The 25,022-nt window shown below is 37.8% G+C and overlaps 1 pseudogene; it reads left to right on the forward strand.

Annotated features, from left to right (window-relative positions):
• The window catches only part of LOC137760738 (centrosomal protein of 78 kDa-like), a 43,203-nt pseudogene extending 25,504 nt beyond the window's left edge, over nt 1-17,699 (forward strand).
• Nucleotides 17,700-25,022: the final 7,323 nt, after the last annotated feature.

The following is a 25,022-nucleotide window of genomic DNA, read 5'->3' on the forward strand; positions in this document are numbered from 1 at the left end:
ATCCAGGTTTGTATAGGGGTAAGATAATGGTGTGAATTGTGTCACATTTATATTGTAATTATGTATGTCTAAAAAAGATGGGAACTTTTATTAGAAATTTTTTTTTTATCTCCTAACACAAAAAGTGTAATTAAAAAAAATTTTAATACAAATGTATTTGCATTAGTTTCTGAAAGTAAAGGAAGGGTATACACATACAAACCACATGCATACAGACATTTTTTTGGGAGGGTAATTAAGTTAAAAAACAAAATAAAATAGCACAAAATGAACTGAGCTCCTATATATTTTTAAGAGGCATGTTAAATGACACAGGATCATGTGGTGATTATCAATAAGCTACACTCTATGAAATAGTTATCCTATATTACCACATACACTCTATTTTACACTCCATCCTAATGCTGCTAAAATGTAGTAGAAAGCAGCAGCATAGCACAGGGAGATCAGCTCGGTGCTTTGCGATGACATAGAGGGGTGGGATAGGGAAGGTGGGAGGGAGGCTCAAGAGGGAGAGGATATGGGGACACGTGTATGCATATGGCTGATTCGCTTTGTTGTGCAACAGAAACTAACGCAGAATTGTGAAGCAATTATACTCCAATAAAGATCTATTAAAATAAATAAATTAAATAACATGAAATATAGTAGATTTGAATGATAAATATAACCATTTTAACCTATGATGTTTGTTTTCAGTAAATTCAAATTAAATATTTAAATGTGAATTTTAATATATGGCTTGTTCTAAATAAAATATTAACACATAGGTCTAGTTTTTGCAACCAAATATTTCATATAAAGATACTTGCCTCTTTACTACTGAAATATAGGATAAGTCTCCACATTTCACTCTTTTATCCAGTGGGTTTCATTTGTTTTTTTGTGTGTTTTCTATATGAAATCAAAGGAGCAGTGAAGGTTGACAGGCTTATAGGAGAGTAACATTGACTCACCTACCACCCAGCAACTTGCAGTCTTATAACTTTTATTGTTTTTACATAGAAAAATTCATCTTAAATTGAAATTTTGGTCTAATTCTGAAGATTCTGTTTGGCAGAAGTCATGGGTGTACCTGTGTTTCGCTATCCTTGAGATTCAGAAATGCCAAAGGTGTTCTAAGATTCAATAAACTTGAGTGTTTATGTATGATACATAAAATGTATCATATTTTGAGTTTTTTAAAAATTTATTTTTCCATTTCTGCACATCTCAATACTTTTGTTTTAGTTAAAATAACTTGTTACTGTAGACAACTTATATTTTTAAAAAATGCTGGATTATGTAAAACCTTTTTACAAAACGATCCTTTTTTTAATGGCCTTGGCATCATTGTACAGTGCCTGTTTGCTTCCTTTCAAACTGTACACGTTTGAGAGTTGCTCTGTAGACCTTTGGTGCATCTTGATTCCTTCTTTCGTGCTTTGTCAAACATAGGATTGGCCACAAAGAAACCTGTAAGTAATGGAAGGAAACACTCTGCTGGTAAAGAATGTTATGGTCCTGAACCTCTACCACTTGGTGTGTCTGGTTTCCTGCCGTGGCGTACTGCAGAACGTGCAAAAAGCAACAGATAATGTGTTTGCATTCCCTGTCTTTTTCAGTCGTTCAGAATTCTTTATTTTGGAACTTCTATTACGTGGGCTGTCTCTGGTGCTTTCTATAGAGGAAAAAAGATAACTCACACATGGCTTCTGCCTAATGAGCCCTCTAAGGAAGTAAAACAAAAAGTAACTGGGAGTTTCAAGTTGTTTCTCAAGTGTCACAACAGAGGTAACCCCGTGGGAGTCATGAGGAGACTAAAATTATCTCCAATTGTGCAGGTGAGAAAAGTTTCACTAAAGGCAGGTGTAGTTGAGCCAAGCCCTACAGCACAGAAGTAGGAATTTGGATATATATGAAAGGGAAAAGACATTTTAGGCATGGGAAGTAGTTTAATGCAGAATGGATGAGAAATCTGCATTAGACCTATTCTAAATCAACTGGCTTATTAACTCAGTAAATCAGATTTAGTGAGTCAAACTAGCTTTAGCTGATTACTTATCCGAGGGATAGCTGTTCATAGTAATTTTTGTCATAGAACAGTAAATAAAATTGTTGAATTATAGCTTTAGGCTTGCTAAGTGAAATAGATTGCTCTAGATGATTTTCAAGTGACTTACTTGGTAGTATTCATGAAATTGGGGGTTAACAATTGCTTCAGAAAACAAAGAGAATTGATTTTAAATGTACTTGAAGGAGTTACTGTGTAAAGTATCTGTTCAGTAGCTCATGTTAAATGGATGTTTATAATCCCTATTGGACAACCAACTAATTTTTTGCAAATGGTAATGTGAATTTCTGTTGCATAAACTATAGTGTTGAATCCCTAGTCTTGGCACTTGAGTTTAACAACTCTGTGGTTTCCTATCTTCTTGGTGAGACACTTAATCTCAGGTCCATCCTCATCACACAGAGTGGTAAATTAGAGAACGATTAATATCACCATTTAAAGAAGTGAGACTGAAATCTCAACCATCCTGAACATAGGAGCTGAAGGGGCCTCTCAGCAGTTCAGAGAGTTATCACCAAGCCAGTCGGCTGAATTCTGTTCAGTTTTCTCTGTAGCAAAGCCCTCCAGGTCCTTCTTTTGAGCTTATTTATTTCTGTACACAATTCTGTATGGATACTGTACATAATACTGAATAGTTGTATTAACTGGATTTAACTGGTGATGTATTTACATCAAGATCTAACTTCGTTTTGTTGATATCTTTTTAGGGGCTTTCCATTCATCAGACTCGTGATGTATGTAGTCAGCTGCAGGTATGTAGCTATCATATTTATGATATGTAGGGGTCGAATTGGGAAAGGTGGGTGGTCATTCTTTTTGCTTTTTAAACTGACAGAGCCTTACAAGAAGCATTTCCTTCTCTGAAATAAATCCATGTAAAACTTGTCTGGTCGCACTCCCAATGCAACTGTGTAGTTGTGTGGATTTCGCACACAACTGGCAGCCTTGTGGTTATGTCTGTGAACAAGGAAGCCTGTTCTTCAGTCCGCAAATCAGCTGTTACCCAGTGAAATGAACTTGACTGCCATTTCTGACCCCTCACATGGAGCTGTCATACTCAAGAATGTTCATATGTTTTCAAGAAATGTTGTTTGCAGGCTATATGTACAACTTCCTGATCTGAAAGCCAATATAAAGCAACATCTCCCAAACCTCTGCTCTGTCACCAAGGCCACACACATTCCCTCGCTTATGGCCTCATGGCAAGCTAATACTGTCAGTATCAGATTCTCCTTCCCAGTGGTCTTGGGAGACTGCATAGTTGCTCTGTGAAAGGCACCACTGCTGAGACTGAGAGAAGAGCACCTTGGGTGTCAGTCCTGCCCTTGCATGCCCAGAGGGAGGGGTGTGCGCCTCGTTCTCCTGTTGGGAATTTCCTATGCTGCAGTTTTGCTGCTTGTTGTGAAAATGATGTCCTAGTGACTTGTCTTCTGCGTAGTTATATAATCCCAGCACACTTCTGTATGATCGGTAGACTTTTATGGGGTTGTGGCCAGGTCAGTTTTTAAATGTTTGGAAATGTCCTATGGAACAACATTGCAGTGGCAGTGAAGCTTGACAGGAGAATTGTATTACTGTTACCCTAGTTTTGGCTTAAGGGTGATGAGAAGATGAAATTTTTGATGGGTCAGTTTTAGTTGTGTATGTGTATGTGATTTATTTTTTAAAATTCAAACGTCTGTTATTCACAGCTTAGATACGTTGACTTTCTGATTATTCATCAGTCCCTTTACTGATGTATTTTCCTCCGAAAAGCTACATTTTCTTCCAGACTGTTTTTGTCTGATGGTAAAGAATAAAATTTTCATTTGCAGTATAAAGTTGATCTGAGAAAAAATGTTTACCTTGGCTCTTCACTTGGCTTCTGTGAAAGAAACTTAATAACATGGGCAATTCCCATTACTAATCCTAACCATGTACAACAGAGGTCTGTACAGTAACATAGCAAAAATAAGTTACTGTACTTTTACTTAGTCATTGCCTGTTTTAGACTAAGGAGCAGTGAGAGATATTTATAAATAATGATACCTCAGATCACTTTTGTTAAATGTCCTCTAATATGTGGATATTTGGTATCTGGGTTGTGTTATCTTTTATACAATCTTGTCTTCTTTCTTTGCACTTCAGTTTAACAACTCTGTGGTTTCCTATCTTCTTCTTGTGACACTCAGGTCCATCAGAATTTCCTGTGACTGTGATAGTAGAGAGTCCTTCCTCCTCAGAAATCGAAGAGGTCAAAGATTCCTCAGAAAGTGTTCAGGAAGAGCCAGAGAAAATCAGTTTGAAACAAGAAGCATTGCAGGTACAAAGTTATCACTTTAAAGCTATAGAGGAGATTATTTTTCAAATGGAAGCCTGATTGCAACACTGCACAGCTTGAGTGAGGGTTCTGTTTTCTCCTCCCATCTGCATTGTATCCCCTTGAATGGTTCCTTAAGCTTAGACCAAGGTGAATGGTGGACATTTGAACTCTAAGAAATAAAAATCAAAACATGTCGTTAGTAATATAGTTTCCTTTCCTTAGAACCTTAGGATATTCGATTTAGGGAGAACCTTAGTGCTCATAAGATAAAGAAATTGAGTTCTGAATGAATATAGTCAGCTGATTCAGTGCTCTTGTTTTACAAATGAGAAAATTGACAGTTCTAGTTGAACTCTCTTTTTATAAGAGGAAAATATGGCCTCATTTTAAATAAAAGTAAGGTTGAAAAATGTTTTGTTGTTAATATTCTCCTTTCCTAAAATAAAAAACATCAAGAAGCTACATTATATTCCCTCATAAACCTGACATATAATGTGATTCCATACTTTTGTTTGTACGGACAGAAAAGAAAAATTGATTTTCATAAGAAACTTTTGCACCTCAAAAATAATATATTTGTTTTATTTCAACTTTAATGCAGAGCTGAACATTTCTAGTAAATAAGGGAATACCATTTGGGGGGACCTTGTCTTTGTGCTACAAAGTCCATGTTTAATTTTTAAAAATTATTTAATATGACTCTCTTTTCGTATGAAACATGAAACTTGACAGGTTTCAGAACTAATTATCCCATTATTGTAGGACTATGGTAATTACTCTTTGATTTTCAAAAGAGAATGTTAGATTTTTATGTTTTTAATTAAAATTAATGATAATATAGAGAAATTTTAAGAAAACTTAGAAAATTATGAAATGTTACAGTAGGAGAAATCTATAGTTCATGTAGAGTTACCCCCTTTCGTTTTATAAATGAGCACCTACAATTTGTAGCACGTAAGTGGTTTCTTAGTAAATTGCAGAGTACGACAAGACCCTAGAGCATCTAACCCGCATTCCTTGTCATTTTAGATGTGTTGTATTCGTTTCCTTCATGAGTAGAACAGGAGACTGTATTTCTAAAAGCAGTGATAGACTGGGGAAGACCAAGAACTTTAAACACTGGGACCACAGAATAGCAGATTCAGAATGCACTGAGAACCCTTGCAGCTCTTCTCCATTTTGACAAGACACTACAAGGATGGTATCAAAGTGTTTAAGTACATAAGCCAACAACAGTCAAGAGATTTCAACATAGTTTTGAAAGATGGAAGACAAGTGGAAGAGTGTGAAACTGAAGCAGTAGAACAGAGGAAAAGCATCACCTAGAATATGCACAGGGACCACCTGCAACTGAGGAGGATTCTGACCCCACCTGCAGAAGTAGCTTCATGCTTTGATGCGCATGTAGGAGAGAGGGTGGAGTTAGTTAAAAGTGTGACTGAAATAGGGGAGCTCATTGAAGGGTTGTGTTTGGAGGGGTGGATTCCCAGCCCCGCCCTCAAGCTCCTGAAATGAGATGGTTTCATTTTGAAAACAGTGAAACTGGGGAGAACTAGGGCAGCTAGTGTGAGTTTTTACACCCTAGAAAAGAGTGTTTGGGGGGGATCCTATTACAGTCACTCCCCACTTCTTCCTGCATAAGAAGCCAATCAATCGTTGACTTCAGGGAGCTTTCTGCGCTCATTCTTAAATAGAAAATAACTGTCATTTGCCTGATAGTTGAGTAAAGCTTACAACATGAGAGAGGGGGCAAAAGAGTGAAAACATATCTTGGTAGGACCGGGGACAATTTAGGGAACAAAATAATTTAAGAAAAAACCCTAATTAGTATCCTGAGAGAGGTTTAAAAAGAGCTAGCAACTATAAAATAAGACTAGGGTGTTAATTAAAAAGAGAATGGTCAGAAAGCAAGAGAGGTGTCTTGGAAATGAAAATATGGTTGCTGAAATAAATTCAGTAGGAATTTAAAAAATTTCTCAGTATATAAAAAAGAACGACACATGGAAAATGTGATAGCAATATGTTAGAGAGGCTGCATCTGGGAGATCCAACATGTTACTATTAGAAACTCCAGACCCAGACAAAAAATGGAGGGAAGCTGTCAAAGGGCAACAAAATTCCCCACAGCTGAAAGTAGACATCAGGCCTCAGATTGAAAATAGTCACTCAAGTTTTGAGCAAGATGAACAAGAATAGACTCATACCTAGGCACCCTTCATTGTGAAACTTTAAAATACTGAAAAAATAAATTAAAATACATTGGGCTTCCCTGGTGGCACAGTGGTTAAGAATCTGCCTGCCAACGCAGGGGACATGAGTTCCATTCCTGGTCCGGGAAGATCCCACATGCCGCGGAACAACTAAGCCCATGTGCCACAACTACTGTGCCCGCATGCCTTAACTACTGAAGCCTGCACGCCTAGAGCCTGTGCTCTGCAACAGAAGAAGCCACTGCAATGAGAAACCCGTGCACCGCAACGAAGAGTAGCACCCGTTCACTGCAACTAGAGAAAGCCCGTGCAGCAATGAATACCCAATGCAGCCAAAAATAAATTAATTAATTAATTAAAAGAAAAATAGAATAAAATACTGAGAGGATACATCCATTCCAGAGAGAAAAATACTGGTCACCTAAAAAAAAAAAAATTTAAAATCTGACTTTATCATAGTTGTCATCAGCACCATGGATGCTGGAAGGTATTAGAAAGATACCTCCAAATTTTTCCAGCACATAATTTTCACCCTAGGGTTTTGTATCCAGCCAAACTATCAGTCATAAGTGGAGGCTGAATGAGATATTTTGTACACAAAGAAATTTGAAAAATTTACCTCCTGTGCTACACCTTAAGCTATTTATAGAAATAATCCAGCAAAATGAGGCAATAAACCAAGAAAGAAGGTAATAGGGAATTCAGTGCAGAGAGCAGCTAGTCTAGATTGGAGAGGCTTCTATTGATTGTGTGATTGAGAGCTTAGAAACACCTTGAGGCATATTGTACTTACTAGGTATTAGGCACTGTTGGAAGGGAAGAGGGAGAGGAAGAGGAGAAGGAACTTGAACTCCAGAGGAGAAAAGGCTATACTGACATAAACATGAAGCAAACTAAACTATGGTTGATTTTTCACCTACTATTGATGAGGAAGAGAAGAATCCACTTAAACTTGACACTATAGATGCCCCCGTTTTCAGTGACACACAGGGGTAATGACCACCTATCTAATTTGTTGTCCAAACCAGAACTTGTCCAAACTCCTTACACTTCAATAGTGTAAGGAGGTGCTCTAATGCTGTAACATCAGGACAACAGGTATAAACTGGAACAGCCCAAAGTGGCTTGGGGTATGTGGTCACCCTACACAAGGGCAGTGACACTGACACAGTATGGAATGAGGTGTAGTCTATACACAGAGTCACAGTACATCTGCAGTGGGCAATATTAATTTAATTGTAATAATGGCAATACTGTCTTGGTTTGCAGCTTTTATTGTCAACTTGCCTGTAATAACAAATAACTAACCTAAACTATACTTAGTATGTATTAGTATTAACTTGGTATGTACTGAAATGTATTGTGTACTAGTATGTACTTAGTATATGTTAGGCTCTAAGTGTTTTTGCATATATTAACTCATTTAATCCTCTGAATAGCCTTATGAGGTTGGTGCTAATATCATTCCCACATTTGAGAAAAGGATGCTAAGACAGGGAAGGAACTTGCCCAGGCTGTACCAAATTTAGGGTTGGATCGAGGCTTTGAGTTTAGGCTCTCTGCCTGTTCTCTTAAACCTTACTCCCTACTGACTCTCAAATGACAGAAGACTTAACTGCACATAGAACAGAATATAAATTTCAACTTTGACAACGTAAAAGCTAGGTTTGGAAGGTAGACAGGAGGTAGAAAAAAGGGAAGATGGTATGAATGTCCTCATTTTACAAAGCGTGACGTTGAGAGAGTTTATAGTGGATCAACAATGTAGGTTTTTAAGTATATCACTAAAGTCAAAGAGATCATGAGCAGTGGAATAACTAATGATGACATAACTTTACTGAGCAGTGTGGACATAGGCAAGAGTGTAAAGGAACTAAACCCTTACTTAGTAAATCAGAAAGTGAACAGATAATGCCTCAAATTTAGTCAGAAAATAGTCATGTAAGAGTATTACTTGGAAATGGAGAAGAATTCAAAATAACAATAGTTGGACCTCCCTGGTGGCGCAGTGGTTAAGAATCTGCCTGCCATGGCAGGGGACACAGGTTCGAGCCCTGGTCCAGGAAGATCCCACATGCCACGGAGCAACGAAGCCCGTGCGCCACAAGTACAGAGCCTGCGCTCTAGAGCCTGTGAGCCACAACTACTGAGCCCACGTGCCACAGCTACTGAACCCTGCGCACCTAGATCTTGTGCTCCACGACAAGAGAAGCCACTGCAATGAAGTGTAGCCCCCGCTCGCCGCAACTAGAGAAAGCCTACACGCAGCAACGAAGACCCAACACAGCCAAAAATAAATAAATAAGAATTAAAAAAATAAGAATAAAAAATAACAATAGTTGACGTCAACCTCATAAAAAAGGAAATCCAAACAGCCAGTAAACACAGAAAAGTATACGACTTCATTAAGTAATAAGAGAAAAGTGAGTCAAAACCAATGAAAGTACATGCCAATCAGATTGACAAATACATAAATAAAGTCTGGTAGTATCAGGTATTGTAGACGTGGAGTACTATGGGAATCTTCTACCCTGCTTATACTGGAGTATAAATCGACACAACTACTTTGGAAAGCATTTAGCACTCTCCATCAACTGAAGGTATATAAATAGCCTGTGACCTAGCAGCCCTCACCCCCGCCCTGTGTAAATGCACCAGAATAACCGGTACAGCAGGATTTCTGTCCATGATTTGCATTAGCACAAACTGAAAACAACCCAAATGTCCATTAAGAGTCAAAAATTAAATAAATTATGTGTATTCATACAGTGGGAAAACTATCAAGCAATAAAACTGAATGAACTACAGCTACAGGCTGCAATGTGGATGAATCTTTTAAACCAATGTTGAGTGAAAGAAATAAGATATAAAAGACTTCATATACTATGATCCTCTACATAAAGTTAGATGTTGACAAAACTAAACTCTTTTGTTAGGGATGCATGCAGGTTAAAGGAAATGATTTTCAGAAATGAGGATGGTGTTTAACTGGGAAGAGGGAAGGAGCTTGTGATGAGAAAACGATATGGGGGGTTTTTGAGATGCTGACAAGTATCAATACTTTCAGATTCGAGTAGTGGTTATGTAAGTATTCTCTTTTGATTTGTCACATTGACAGTTTTGTCCTGTGCACTTCTCAGTACACATATCGTATTTTACAATTAAAAACCTGTGTACAGAATCAGTCGCTTCTTGAGTGCTGGATGTGGGAGTGGGATGAGACTATTTTATTTTAAGCCCTTCACTGCTGCTTGCGTTCACATGTTCATTCATTCAGCATTAATTGAACATATGCTGTGTACCAAGCACTCTTCTAATTTTATATGTGTTTTAAGTCATGTAATCCTCTGTGATATGGGAGCTTATCTCCATTTTATAGATGAGGAAGTTGAGGCCTAGAGTTAAAGAACTTGTCCAAGGTTATATAGCTAATGGGTAGTGCCAGGCCCATTTGCCTCAGAGAATCTGAATTTTTACAATATAATATAAGAGAGAAATTTAATTACTAATTATAAGCCAAAAAATTGCACATTAAACAAGATGACAAGTTTTCATCTATCCAGTTAGAGAAAAACACACAGTCTGTCTTTCACACACGTACATCTTGTATTGGCAGGGATTTTCCTTATTAAGCAATTATTTATTGACCGTCTGCGTTGTGCTAGGCACAGGTGCTGGGGATAAACACTTAATAAAATACACCCCCTATCTTCAAATAACTTGCACTCTAGGTGAGGAAGTAAGCCAACAGTTATAGTAGAGGTTATATACCAAGTGATACATCGCTGATGGCAGTATAAAATCTCAGAACTCTTTTGGAAAGAAGTTTGGAGATAGGTACCTCAGAGCCTTAAAAATATTCATTTGCTTTGATCTCAAACTCATTTTTATGCATTTATTGTAAGAATGTTATTCTCAATATGGAAAAAAGCCTTCATGCATAAAAACGGTTATTTTGTCTTATAATATTGAAAAGTTGGCAAGAATTTAAATGTGTAAAATGGTTAACCAGTAAACCCACTCAGTGCAATATTTTGTAGCCCACAAAAAAAACCAAGGTTATGAATCCCCTGATTATATGAGAAATGATTGATTTCAATGTTAAATGGAGAAAAGTTGAACATAAAATTTGATATCCAATATGATGGGAGCTTTGTCCCAGAAAAATCACCCTAGCCAGTGTACAGAAGGGAGGAAGGAGAGCAGATGACAGGAAGGAAAATTATTCCAAAGCCTTATCATTAGTCTTACTTAAGTAATAGAATATCAAGCAATTTTACTTTCTAACTTTTTTGGTTCCATATTTCCATGTAAGGGACATGAATTATTAATACTTTGTAGGAGAGGGGTAAACTTTTTCACAAAAATTTCACACTGTGTTCTAATTCCCTCCATTAGAGGGAGAAACTATTTCATGTAATTGCACTTTGATGTGCTATTTAGAACCAGTCAGGAATTTTAGTCTACTTTCCTCTGACTGTGGTGAGGGTTTTTCGTTTGTTTGCTCATTTGCTTAGAATTTCTTTGAAATCAGTTTTAGAAGATTGATTAAACCATTATACTAAAAGTAGAGGAATTTTGCAATTTTTTTCCCTTTTTCCCCATTGAAAACTTGACTGGCTTTAGTAATGAAACATTAAAGAATTTGAAGTTCTTAGACTCTCAATTTTTTAAACATGTTCTGAATATAAAAATATATGTTCATTAAGCAAATCTTCGAAAACAGTGAACAACTTATTGAAGGAAATAAAAGCCACCTCTGCATGTACACACACCTAATCTGCTCTTTTGTCTTAAAAAAGTATCAAAAATATTTTGCCATGTCACTAAATACTCTTCTACATCAGAGAATTTGATTAAGCTTGTGCATCATCTCCCAGGAGAAACGCACAGATATATTTTGAACGTAGAACTCCTGAAGCCCGTTCATTAACGCTGGTTGAGACCTCTTGTCATTCTTTTCTTAGTGGCTTCACAGCACGTTCCTTCATAAGGTGAGCTATTTTTATTGAAACCAATCCCAATTTGGAGGCTCTTAGCTTTCTTCTAGGGTTTGGTTATAAACAATCTTATGACATCATGTTGGTAGATAAATCTTTGCCCACATCTTTAATTTTCTTAGTGTAAACTCCTGATGTAGGATTGTTGTTAGGTACGAAAAGCTACTCTCCAGAAAGTGATACCAGTTCCTCTCCCAATGATGGCATATAATAGAGTTCCTCATTCTTTAAATGATTGTTCAAAGCAGTTAAAATGTATAAATATACCTTACTGTTTTCATAAGTATGGATATTCTGATTGTTTTTCTCTGCATAAGAAACCACCCCGAAACAGTGGCCCAAAACAATGACAATCATTTATTTTGTCCATGAACCTGGAGGTTGAGTAGAATATTAATGCTTTTACTACACTCTCACTGACTGAAAACAATACCTATTTGACTAGCTCACAGTTCTGCAGGTCAGAAGTCCAGGCACAGCGTGACTGGGTTTCCTGCTCAGATACGCACGGGAACATGTGGGTTCCCTCCTGAGAGTGTTAAAGCACGTGAAATTTAAGTGTAAACATTGAGCCCCAAACGTTGGATGTTCACCACAGTTTGTGTGGGTCACAGAGCTGAAATCAAGGTGTCAGTCTGGCTGTGTTAGCATCCAGAGGCTCTGGGAAAGAATGCCTCCAAGCTTCTTCGGCTTGTTGGCATAATTCAGATTCTGTAGTTGCAGGACAGAGGTCCCCATTTCCTTGCTGGCTGTCAGTCGGGGGACGGTCTCAGCTCCTAGAGGCCTCTCGCTTGCCTTCCCTGCCGCAGCATTGGACTTCTTCAGAGCCAGCAATGGAGAGTCTCCCTCTTGTCCCTTTTGTACTTCAATTCAGGAAGAGTTCAAGTCCTTTTCATGGGGTGCCCGAGTAGGTCACATCCACCTAGAATAATCTCCCTATCTTAAAAAATCAACTGATTTTGAATCTTAATTCCGTCTGCAAAATCCCTTCACTACAGCACCCAGATTTAGGGTTTGATTGTTTAAGTGGAAGGTTTGTGTACTTCAGTAAGTAGGAGTCTTAGGGGCTCTGTTAGAATTCTGCCTATTGCAAGCAGTGTCCCCACTTCAAGGACCGAAGTGTCTTAGTTCCTAAAACTCCTAAGAGAGTTTATCAGTGTTCATTTTATTTGATTGACCTTGGTGAGTGGGAAGACTACCACCTCCGTGAACAGGAATGGCACCCAGCTTCCTGAGTCCACAGTGTGGCTCTACTACTTAGTGGTGTCACCTCGGCTGTGCTGCTCTACTTACTCTACTTCTCTGCCTCCGTTTCCCTCATCTGTATAATAACATGGAGTTAGTGATTGTTCTTTCCTCGTAGGTTTTTTTTTTTTAAATAAATTATTTTATTTATTTATTTTTGGCTGCGCTGGGTGTTTGATACTGCTCACGGGCTTTCTCTAGTTGCGTCGAGCAGGGGCTACTCTTCGTGGTGGTGTGCGGGCTTCTCATTGCGGTGGTTTCTCTTGTTGCGGAGCACGGGCTCTAGGCACGCAGGCTTCAGTAGTTGTGACACGGGGGCTCTAGAGCATAGACTCAGTGGTCGTGGCGCACGGGCTTGGTTGCTCCGCAGCACGTGGGATCTTCCCGGACCAGGGCTCGAACCCGTGTCCCCTGCACTGGCAGGCGGATTCTCAACCACTGCGCCACCAGGGAAGCCCCCCTCTTAGGGTTTTGATGATTAGATTATTTAATGCCCAGGGAACTCCAGGAACAGTGCTTGACTGTAAATTGCTTTAAAAGTGATTACTTTTAAAAAAAAATGCTTTTGAATCTGCAATTATGCAATTCAGGTATATTAAGCATGTTCATTAATAGGACTTCCTACTATAAAGAGACCCACAAATAAAAATAGAAGTTTTCTTTCTTGGTCTTAACTATTTATTTCTGACTTGCTATGTTATACGCATATGCCTTTTATGGTGGGCTGCCACAAATTTATGTTGGAAAAAGTGGAATTTAAATAAATCTTTACTATGCTAATTTGATAGATTTTGATAATTCATTTCACTAGCATGGTATGATATTACCAGTAGCAGACTAAAACCTGAGTTCACTTCTGGCTCTGCCCCTTAAATCCTGATGAGTCTTATAGCTGGAAAGGCTTTTGGATATTATACTACGAATTAGTTATAATATTTACTCTGTTTGTTTAGGAAAAACTGGAGGAGTGCCTAAAGCAGTTAAAGGAGGAAAGAGTAATAAGACTTAAGGCTGATAAAGGAGTCAATGAGGCAAACAATTTCTTATACTTATGAGAGTGTTTTCGTTTTATTTTGATTTGATTTTAAGCCATACACACATAGTTTGTAAACTTTAAAACTGTAATATGTTGCAAATTGGTTGTATCATATGGACTTTTGCATTTACCGGTATTTAGTGATCATATGATCTATATTCCAGAAAGCATGTTTTTAAAAATGTGAAAATCTCGTTTTATGTGTGTGTGTGTGTTTTCTTATTACATTAGCTTATTTTCTGTTCATGATTCTTTGATTCAAGAAAGCACTTTTTGTGCATATACTGTATATACAGTAGCATAAAAGACATGATGAGACTCTCCTGGCAATGAATTAGGAAAGTGAATCATTTAAATAAGTTTAAGATATTGGAAAACTTCTAAGAATGCAATGAAAGATAAATATATATACTATAAGAATTTCATTAGGTAATGTGCATGAAAGCAGGGCATAATCTAAAAAGTTCTATATAAATATACTTTATGATAGGTTGAGCGTAGGGAGAAATTTTTCAAAGTGCATCCACTGGATTGGCGGACACTCATTCAATAAATGTTGAGCACCTGCTTATATAAGGCAAAAGGGGCATCATGAACATAACAGCCTTTCTGAGAAATACTAGAGTTGAGCTTATAGGGGGTTTTACGTGCATAGGTGGTGAGCGGAAGGGGAAGAGTGCACGGGAGTGAATTTTTTGAAGAAGCCAAAGGAAATATTGGTGATCGTACATTTAATAAATTGGGTTGGGGATGATTTAGGACTTTTAAACGTAAGCATTAGACAGTTTGCTCACTAAAGTTAATTCTTAACATTCAGCAGAGTTGTAATATGTTTTGCTCAAATCAGATTCTATAATTCACTTTCTAATTTAAGGGAAACTTAAAGCAGGTAATTTTCTAATGTGGAATGAGACTCCATTATGAATTTAACCAGTTAGAAATGGGATCTTTTGTGAAAGATCATTAATAAAACGATATCTTTGGTTTATTTATATACCACTTAAGTGTTATATAGGAAACTTTGTTGGGTGCCTGGGGGTTTTGGTTATTATGTGATATGGTCTCTGTCTTTACTGGTGGCGAGTTAGGTTAATTACAGATTAATTACATTTTGAGTGTTTTAGTTTTGTTCCTTGAAACTAGACAAGACTACTTTTGATGACAATGAGAAAAAATCATGTCAGACATTTTCAGTCTTCTTTTATAGCTGGAACATGAAAATGCCCAGTTAAAAAATATAAATTTCTCTTTGTCTGAAGGCCTTCATGCCCACTCATTGACAAGCATGATCCTGGATGATGAAGGTGTTTTCGGCAGCACTGAGAATTCTTTTCAGAAGTTCATTGCTTTCTTGGATCTCCTTAAAGATGCTGGGTTAGTTCATTTCTCTTCATGGCGTTCTTCTCTTTGTGACTATAATGGCACTTTGCTGAGGAACTGGAGCAATTTTCATCACTTCCGTGGCCGTATTTAGCCAAATTTAGTGTAACTGTAGGTAATATAGTTGACGTTTTAAAATGAGGAATTAAATTTTTTAAGAAATGCAAATAGGGCAGCCTGCTTTGGTAGAGTGGGGAGCCCATTATAAAAGAGTAACCTGTAGACAGAGTAATTAGTAGGTATAGTTTTTTGTAAAGACTAAATTGAAGGCAGTTTTCATTGAAAATATTCAGGAATGGATAAGAATTTTCCTATCTTTCATTTATTTTGCTTGTTTGATAAGTTTGAATTAAAGTTATTTTTGTCTTAGACATAAAAATTATTATTAATCTTCAGGGAAGATATAGGTCAGTGGTTCTCAACTGGGAGCAATTTTGCTGAAAGAGGGAAGTAGAGATTGATAGTTGGTGGAGTGGTGTTTTGTCAGTGAATGAATTGGTGTTGGGAAGGAAGGAACAAACACATTCTTGGAAACTGGAGGAAAGGTGGTAAAGAAGTGTGGGAATGGAGGTGTGACAGGCAGTGGACGAGGTGCGTGGTACTTGTTGAAGCTGCTAGTGAGACAGTGGGATGTCTCCTAGAGGATGAATCTGGAAAGGGCTGAGAATTTGGGGGAGAGAGAGGCTTGTAGTCTGGAGTAGGATGTTGGCTTTTAAGATTTTAGAAGTATTTCATGATTGTAGGTCTGGGGAAATCTAAACTGCTCTTATGTGATTATAATAACCTTTGTCTTTTCTCCTTTCCTCCTCTGGTCCAGGCTTGGGCAGCTGGCCACAATGGCTGGTATAGATCAGTCAGATTTTCATTTACTAGGTCGTCCCCAGATGAATTCTACTGTTAGTAGTCCACCTAAAGAAGAAAAGAAGGCACTTGAAGAAGAAATATCAGAATCAAAGCAGAGTGCCCCAGTACAAACACAAATTATCCAAGTAAGTGGACAGGACAGCACTTAATGATTCTAAGAGTGATTAGCAAAAAGGAAATGACCAAGTCAGAGAGAAAATAATAATGGTCAGTCTCTAATAGTTCACATGGTCGGGAGCTAGAAGACTGTGGAGTCCTCTCCAAATCTGAGATTAGTAAATGTGGGCCCATTTCATGATACTGTATTGTTGTACATAAGAAAACTGGAAGTTCTTTAGAAAATTTATGAGTTAAAGCAAACTCTCCTTAATGAAGAAAGAAAACATTACAGAAACTATTCCAAATTTTAAATTGTATAAATGTCTATTCTATTCATAGTTTATCTAGGTTTCTATTTGTATGCAGTCAGCTTACAATGAGGGAACACTAATGAAGGTACACGTACTGATAGAATTTTTAAAATAAGTAATCTTGACATAGCTAATACGTAAGATATTATAGTGACTCACCTGGTCATGGAAATGGGAGGGGAAACATATCAGCTTTTCCTCTAGCCTTACTTGGAGCCCCCTTCGCCCACCTCAGCCAATCTCAGACTGGTCTTGGGAACTGACAGCTTGAGAACACAGTCTGGTCACAAACTATATACTGTTTACATGCGCCTGGAGGATAGAAAAGAAACTAATTTTCTTACAGAGTAGGGTTTCATTTTTAGTGAGGGAAAGGAAATGGGTAATAATTACCCCAATCACCAAAGTCTGAAAATGTAGCGGACATAGCCTTGGATATAGCTAGGTTAAGTTGAGAATCACTTGGCAAGATAGAATTAGAAAAAAACTGGCTCTGAAATCTTCTGAATAATCAATTGACTGTGTTAATAATAAGATCACAGAGTAACATTGACTTTTTGAACTCTACTTTTTAATGGTTGGCTTTGTTCATCACTGAATTTTTGTCTTGTCTTTTGTCTTTCCCTCCAGTTTCAGAAAATTACAGGTGATGCTGGGATTCCTTTGCCTTCAAATCCTTCCATGTCCCAGTCTCTACTCAGGAGGCCTTAGAAACTTCCAAAGACAACCTGGGGGTCCCAGTCACAGAGCAGCGGCAGGAGTCTTTTGAAGATTTCATTGCTAGAACATGTTTTCCTTCAGAAGACGTCATTTCTGGAACTGGGAGTCAAAGAAAAGAAGAGGAATTATCTAGAAATAGCAGGTCTTCTTCAGAGAAAATAAGCAAAGCAGGTGAATAAACCAAAAAATACTCTGCTAAGAAACAACCTGGGAAAGACCTGCATTCCTGCTCTGACTCACCTGTAAAGCAGAAAAGCAAAGGAAGTGGGCAAAATAATTCTTTGCTTAATGAACCAATTAGAAGTGAGCCTTCGAAAAAACACATTTCTGTTAAGAAAGAGAGTAGAATAGTGACTGTTTCATCAAAGACAACTAAAAGTAAACTCAATCTACTAGAACATTCTGAAAGTGATACTCTTGGATCTGATTGTGAATTTCCAGAAAGCACCCATACTCCATCACGCCTAACATTGGTCTAAATCTTTTAAAATCTTTTAAAATTATGTGTTTGCCTTCAAATTTTAATAAATGACTTATGTTTTTATTATAGCATATGGTGTTTTAAAATACTTGACTGGAAGCCATTAGAGAAAGATTTATCTATACTTTTTATTAAATTGAAAGTTTTGGTGTATTTTTCCTTGTGACACTTTGCACCATTCATTCAGCTAGTGTTTACTGAGGGTTTCATATGTACCGTACTTTTCTGGGTGCTATTGCTTTCAGCAGTGAACAAAATAAAGCCTTTGCTCTCCTGGACCTAACACTCTGTGGTGGGAGAAAACATAAACAACAAAACAGTGTAAGGGGTAAAAAGAGATGGGAATAATAAATGGAATAGTTTTACCATTTGGTTAAATGTCAAACTATTATAAATCGTATGTCCAGGAGCCATGGACATATTTTAATTCACAATAACCAGAGAGCATCAAACATTTACCAAGGCACTTAACCGTGTTTATGGATTACAGCAACACTACGAGGTAGGGAACTATTACCATCCCCATTTTATAGATGAGGAGTATGAGGAGACATTATGTGAGTTACCCAAAATTACACAGCTATAAGTAAGTGGTAACCTGGGATGTGACCAGAACCCATGCTCTTGTTTTTAATGTATGGACTTTATTATGTTTCATTTGTTTCTGATTTTTGTGATTTTTATTTTAAGTTTTTTTTGATGTTGACTATTTTTAAAGTCTTTATCGAATTTGTTACAGTATTGCTTCTGTTTTATGTTTTGGTTTTTTGGCCGCAAGGCATGTGGGAAATTAGCTCTCCGACCAGGGATCGAACCCTCACCCCATCCATTGGAAGGTGAAGTCTTAACCACTGGACCACCAGGGAAGTCCCCTTTATGTGATGATTTTTACGGCAGTTTTTTTCAATTTTATTTTCTAGTGACATATAGTAGAATTACAGTGTTGTGTTAATTACTGCTGTACAGGAAAGTGACTCAGTTATACATTTATATACATTCTTTTTCATATTCTTTTCCATTACAGTTTATGACAGGATATTGAATATAGTTCCCTGCGCTCTACAGTAGGACCTTTTTGGGTTTTTTAAAATACATCCACTTTAAAAAAAATAAATGTATTCATTTATTTTTTTTTATTTTTGGCTGCTTTGGGTCTTTGTTGTTACATGCGGGCTTTCTCTAGTTGCGGTGAGCAGAGGCTACTCTTCTTTGCGGTGCGCGGGCTTCTCATTGTGGTGGCTTCTCTTGTTGCGGAGCACGGGCTCTAGGTGCATGGACTTCAGTAGTTGTGGCACACGGGCTTCAGTAATTGTGACTCACAGGCTGTAGAGCGCAGGCTCAGTAGTTGTGGCACACGGGCTTAGTTGCTCTGCGGCATGTGGGATCTTCCCGGACCAGGGCTCGAACCCGTGTCTCCTGCATTGGCAGGCGTATTCTTAACCACTGCACCACCAGGGAAGTCCCATGTAGGACCTTTTTGTTTATCCATCCTGTATATACACGAATTTGCATCTGCTAATCCTAAACTCCCAATCCAACCTTCTCCCACCCCCTCCCCCTTGGCAACCACCAGTCTATTCTCTATGTCCTTGGTTATGTTTCTGTTTCACAGATAGGCAGAACCCAGGCTCTTAATTACTTTGTTATCCTGTTTCCTTGTTAAGAGAAGAAGGGTTTAAGGAAGGCACCGAGAGAGAAGCCAGTGAGCAGTGAGCAGTAGAAGTGCACAACAGTGGGGCTGTCAGAAAGCACACCTGTCTCCTTCCCCCATCTGAGCAGAATTTTTAAATGGCAGAGTATGTAAGAGTATGTGATGACATATCTCTGGATTAAATTATGTCTCCCTGGTAAAATGTACAGATAAGTCTTTAGTTCAATCAGACTGAAAGGTGAGATCAGAGAAAAGCTAGAGTGTCAGATTTCTTCTAAAAGGTCCTGCCTGATTGTTACTAAGAGGACTGCTAGAGTACTAGTTAGTTCGTTAGTCATGGATTGAGTGTTAGAGGAGCGAAACAATGAGCAAGATGTAGCGTTGGCCCTTTAGCAGTGGAGTGAGAGGGGAAGACGCACAGCAGATGTCTCATCCTGCACGTGACATGCTGTGACGGGCATATTCAGGGCGTTTCGTCAGTGTTTGTGGAAGAAGAGGGGGAGCTGTGAGGCAAAGAAAAGTTATCAAAAGAGGCAGTCCCTAAGCTAAGTCTTAAAGGACTCGTGAAAAACTGGTGAGTCAGCTGGTGAAGGGCAAGGACACTCAAGGCAGAGAGGACACCGGAAGTCCAGAGCCGTGAGTGTGCGAGGGGTGTGTTACGGGGCCACAGGCACAGGCTCTGGAGCATCAGTGCAGTGTCACCAGGCAGTGGCAAGCGCCCCTAAAGGAGGCAGCGAGGAGGAGGAGAGCGGGTCTTAGCCATCCATGTGCGTGGAGCTGGTTTCCTCAGAAAATAGCTAAGAATGGAAAGGACAAGTTCAGGTGGCATTTTAGACCACTGACGTCAGTATGGATGAGGAATTTGAAGAAGCCTGGAGACAATTATGCCCCACTCTTCTGAGGAGCAGTGTTTTTTATTTTCGAGTGGGACTTTCACACTGCCACATCCTCTCCTGTACCTACTGAAAGGTTTGTAGGCTGGCAGAAGGGGAAACTTAGCTTAAGTAAAGGTAATCAGCTTTCTTTACTGTACAGCTTCTCGGGGCTGCTGTAGGCTAATGTTCATTCTGGATCGTCACAGCAGGCGTATGGTACACAGCCATCCTCAAAGCTATTTGATTCTAGAGTCCTTTTTTAATAGAAGTGTGTAACAACTGGTTCCAGCAAACAGCAATTTGGTAACTTCTAGACCAGGTAATAACAAGAAGAAAGGAGTCTGAAATAAGGAATAGATGAAGGGAGGAAATAAGTTCTAATTGTATTTAGGAAATTACAAGCAAGACTTGATCTTGGGAAGTAAGGAAGAAGTAGGAGGCAGAGGCTGAACCCCCATCTGTGTGACTAAGTTTGCGTGGTGGTATCACTGAGATTGGAAATAGGGGATAAAGAACTGAATTGGGGAAAAGACTTTAGTTCTGGACATGTTGAATTTTAAAGCACCTGTAGAATTCAGGAGACTAACTGGTAGATAACTGGAACTGCACGTGAAGACATGGAAAGATAAAAATTTGAATGTCATCAGCACTTAGCAGTCATTAAAATCATGAAAATGGATGAGATTTCAGAGAATTGTGAGTACTGACAACGTTTAAGTAATAAGCAGAGAAAGAATTCTGGGAAGGAGAGAGGTGATAGAGTTTCAAGAAGGAGGAAGTAGATGACAGTGTCATCCTTCAGAGAATGTAAGTGTCCATTGGATTTGAGCAGTTAGGTCTCCAGTGACCTTAGAGCAGCTAAGTGAAGTGGTGGACAAGAAAGCCAGATGGCGATAAATTGAGGGTGTAGGGCTGCCTGTGAGGGCCAGGCGGGGCTATTGAAGACAGTGGGAATAGGCTGCTCTGAAGGAGTTTGGATGAAAAGAGAAAATAATTAGCAAAAAAGAATTTTTTAGAATGAGAAAGACATATTTTATATGTTGAAATGAAGGAACCGATAAAGGAGATCCTGAAGATGTAGATAATAATTTAGAGAACTGGGGAAACATGGACATATGAATAAGAAAAAAAACCTTGCACAGTATATAAAAATCACTTGTATCCTTCGAGTTGGATGGATACTGGTAAGTTTGTGAGGAAATAAAGGTAAGAAGATATAGAAGTTAAATGAGTTTATACTGATAGCCTCAGTTTTCTTTGACACAGATATTTCAGAGACACATATATACACATACATAATTACAGTTTTAAAATGCTTTCATAGTTACATGTTTTATTAATCACATCTGAGAAAAGTCATTGATTATCATTTTGTACAGTATTATCTTTAAGGACAAGATACAGTGACAACTTCTAAGCTTTTTGCGTATCAAAGCTGAAACTGAAAGTATCTCGATAATTGAATTTTCACTTCTTATTTGTAATAAGTTAATCCTTAGGAAGATACTTTCATAGTGTTTGATCACAGATGAGTTTGGGCATTGCTATCACTCAATAATGTTAAGCATCTGTCAGGTTCTCTCCTGTACTATATATTAATTTTTTCTCCATTAAGCAAATATTTATTGGCGGCCTGTGGGAACAAGACACACCTAGGTCCTCTTTCATTGGTATGTTCACAAAAGCCTCTGAAACTAAATTTCCAAGTCAGGCCATACCAAGGCCTGGCATAATAATTTTTCATCATTAACAGTTTTTTTGTGTTTGTGGGGTTTTTTTGTTTTTATTTTTTTGAAGCAAGGATAAGACACTGTCTTAACTCAGTAGTTGTCCATTGATGAATAAGTCAAAGAAGACACTGATGAAGCATGGTATTTTGAATATCCTTTCCAGAGAATAGGTAATGGGCCTTCCTGAAACTCGGGTGAGATACTTATCATTTTCAGATTTTGGAGTGGCAGAGAAAACCCTATTACACCTTGAATTATCTCTAGAAACTTGAATTCAGCCAAATAAAAACAGTGCCTCTGCCTACTGAGGTTGTCAATTTCCATCTTAACAAAAGTGAACATTTCTCCTTTAGATTAAAATCAAGAAAATCCCCTCTGTCCAGGATGCAATAATGGGGTACAAGAAAGAGGAGAACTGAAGGTATTCCCTCTTTACACCTGAATAGTGAATTCATTCTGATATCAAATATCTGTTATGATTCTGCTATGACCAGGTGCTTTATTGTGTTTAGAGATCAAGTTACTGTTCATTCTTGGTAAGTAAGAAAAATCCATGTTTTAGGACTCTGAATAGTAAATTTATATATTTTATATATATATTAAAAATAAATATATATATTACATATAATATATATTCCACCTATTCAACAAAATTGTAATTTTCATCATCTCTTATGAATGATGAACTGTATTTACTCTTTGGAAAGTGCTTATAGGGAATTAAAGTCTCCATATACTTTTTATATAAGACCATGGAAACCAAATTCTCAACTGGGAGCAAACTTAGGTTTTGCTATGAAGGTTTATGCTTGCCTGGCCTTAGCGTCGTAGGCCAGGAACTCAAGGTCTAGTTTCTTTCCTCTAAGTTACTTTCATTGATGCCACCCTGAAAAAATTTGGAGGGAGTATTTTTTGAAATAGCTTTATCTCAGTAACCCTTTAAAAATGCTTCAGGGTATGGGGAACATAACTGTCAAAATGTTCAAGCAACTCTTGTTGATTTTAATGAAATTGATCAGGAGCAATACAGGAAAGAGCTGGGTACAAAAGACAAAAGGCCCGAGGCTATTTCATGTATAGTTTTTGGCTTATTGTACAAAACGGAGAAAGTCTCATACACTCACACAGCCAAGGTCCCCTACTGTTCTCTCCCTTTAGTAGAAATAAAAGAGAGCTAGTTTCTCAATAGCAGCATTGTATCTTTAAGTGGGTACACAGTGATATTCTAATGGCCTCTGGAGCAGAGAATAATTGCGGGGAAGCTCTGACCTCCAGTCACCGGGTTCTCTGTAACTTAGTCTTTCATGGCCAATGACTATAATAATTATTTCGATTTATATTTAGCATCTCAAAATTGAAAGGATTCCATGGACAACAAAACAGTAAGTGATTTCATGAAGTGTTTTAGTATGGATAAAATAATAAACTATAAAAATACAAATCATCAGTAAAGCTTTTTCTTTCTGGAGAACTATATTCAGAAATTAATGTAAGCATCAAAGATGCGCATGTGTGTTTTTTCACCCATGATCATGTTTGTGCATGTGTGTGTGTGTGTGTGCGTGCGTTCCACTGCTACAGGAGACATGCAAAATAATATCAGATTTGCTACTATATGAAGTACTGGTTTCTCCCAAGAACTGTGTGCTCGCAGGTTTCGTTCAGGAAGGTGAGTGCCATACCACCACATTGCAGTCATATCTCATCACCTTCGGCAGGAATAATTTACACTTTAACCTTACATGCAGGCGTATTAAATTAGTATTACTCATCAGAACTTGCTTATTAATAAAACAAGCTGAATTAGCCACTGCAGAATCATATTTGGAAATTCAATGACAATTTTACATTTTTAATAAAGGCTCAGAAATATTATTGCAGAGCAGGTGGTACAGAAAACTGTGGTCAAATTTGACATTCATTAATAATTGAAGTGTGGAACGTGACAGGTGAAAATTGATATTGATTTCTTTCCTCTGATATTTGGAAGAGTTCTAAAAGGTAAATAAAATGAGATTACAAGACATATCAAGTCTCACTGATTTCTTTGATCACCTCCTCCCCACATACAATGCCCATAGTCTTTCCAGTTCAGTGCATTATAAAACACACTCAAGCTGGGTTTCAATCATATTAGACTGAAAGCTGAACTTTTAATTTAAAACAAAATGCGTCTTGAGCCCAACAGCCTTTGAAACCAAACAATCTTGGGAGTTCAGTAAGGAAATGTCAACACTGTGGAGAACTTTTGGATTCAGAAAATTCAGTAATCCTATTTGATGTATGTTAACCATATCAATGTTAACAACCTTCTGCTTGATTTCAGCACTGATTTGAGAGCTGAGTTACTACTGGTCTTGTATTTTAACTAGTTGTGAAAGCACTGAGAGAGTTGTTCTTGGGTTGAACTTGACCTGCCTCTGGGAATGCTCTCTGTTCTATCCATCTTGAAAAGCTTTATTCAAGTGCATTTCTCTGCCTTCCTTCTTCTCATCTGCACCCCTTGGGAAAACGAAAGATGCTCAAATATAGATGTTAACACTGCAGATGCTCTGTTTGGCAATGGTGTCTTTCAGCTTCCCAATAAAAAATTATATTGCTGACCACCCATTTGACTGAAAAGTGACTCATTTTACTGACAGATATCTGGATTGAGATGCCAAAAGAAATAGGTCATTTCAAATTTCCTTTTTAATTTGAAGCCATAGCTTTGTGTTGCAACACTGCTTGTTCAAAAGTTAGATCATGAAGGTTCCTTCTTATGACCTCCAAATAATTAATCAAAATGTTCTTCAATCAGCTATATAAAAAGCAAGCAGAATATTCCTAATTATCAATCTTTCTCTTGAGTCATATAGTTCTTGTAATTTCAAGGAAGAGAAACTCAAATGTAAAGTGTAACAATAGCCAAGCATACCAGCACCGTTATCTAACCATTCAGCAATTTTCTCTGCCAAGTCACTTAGACTACTGAGAATGTCTTTTTAATTAATTTTTAAGGTTCTCCTATTTTGAGTTAAAAAATGGTCACAATTTTATAAGTAAAATTAAAGAAAAAACACAAA

Source organism: Eschrichtius robustus, chromosome 3 (genome assembly GCF_028021215.1).
Source record: "Eschrichtius robustus isolate mEscRob2 chromosome 3, mEscRob2.pri, whole genome shotgun sequence".
Taxonomy (NCBI): Eukaryota; Metazoa; Chordata; class Mammalia; order Artiodactyla; family Eschrichtiidae; genus Eschrichtius; species Eschrichtius robustus.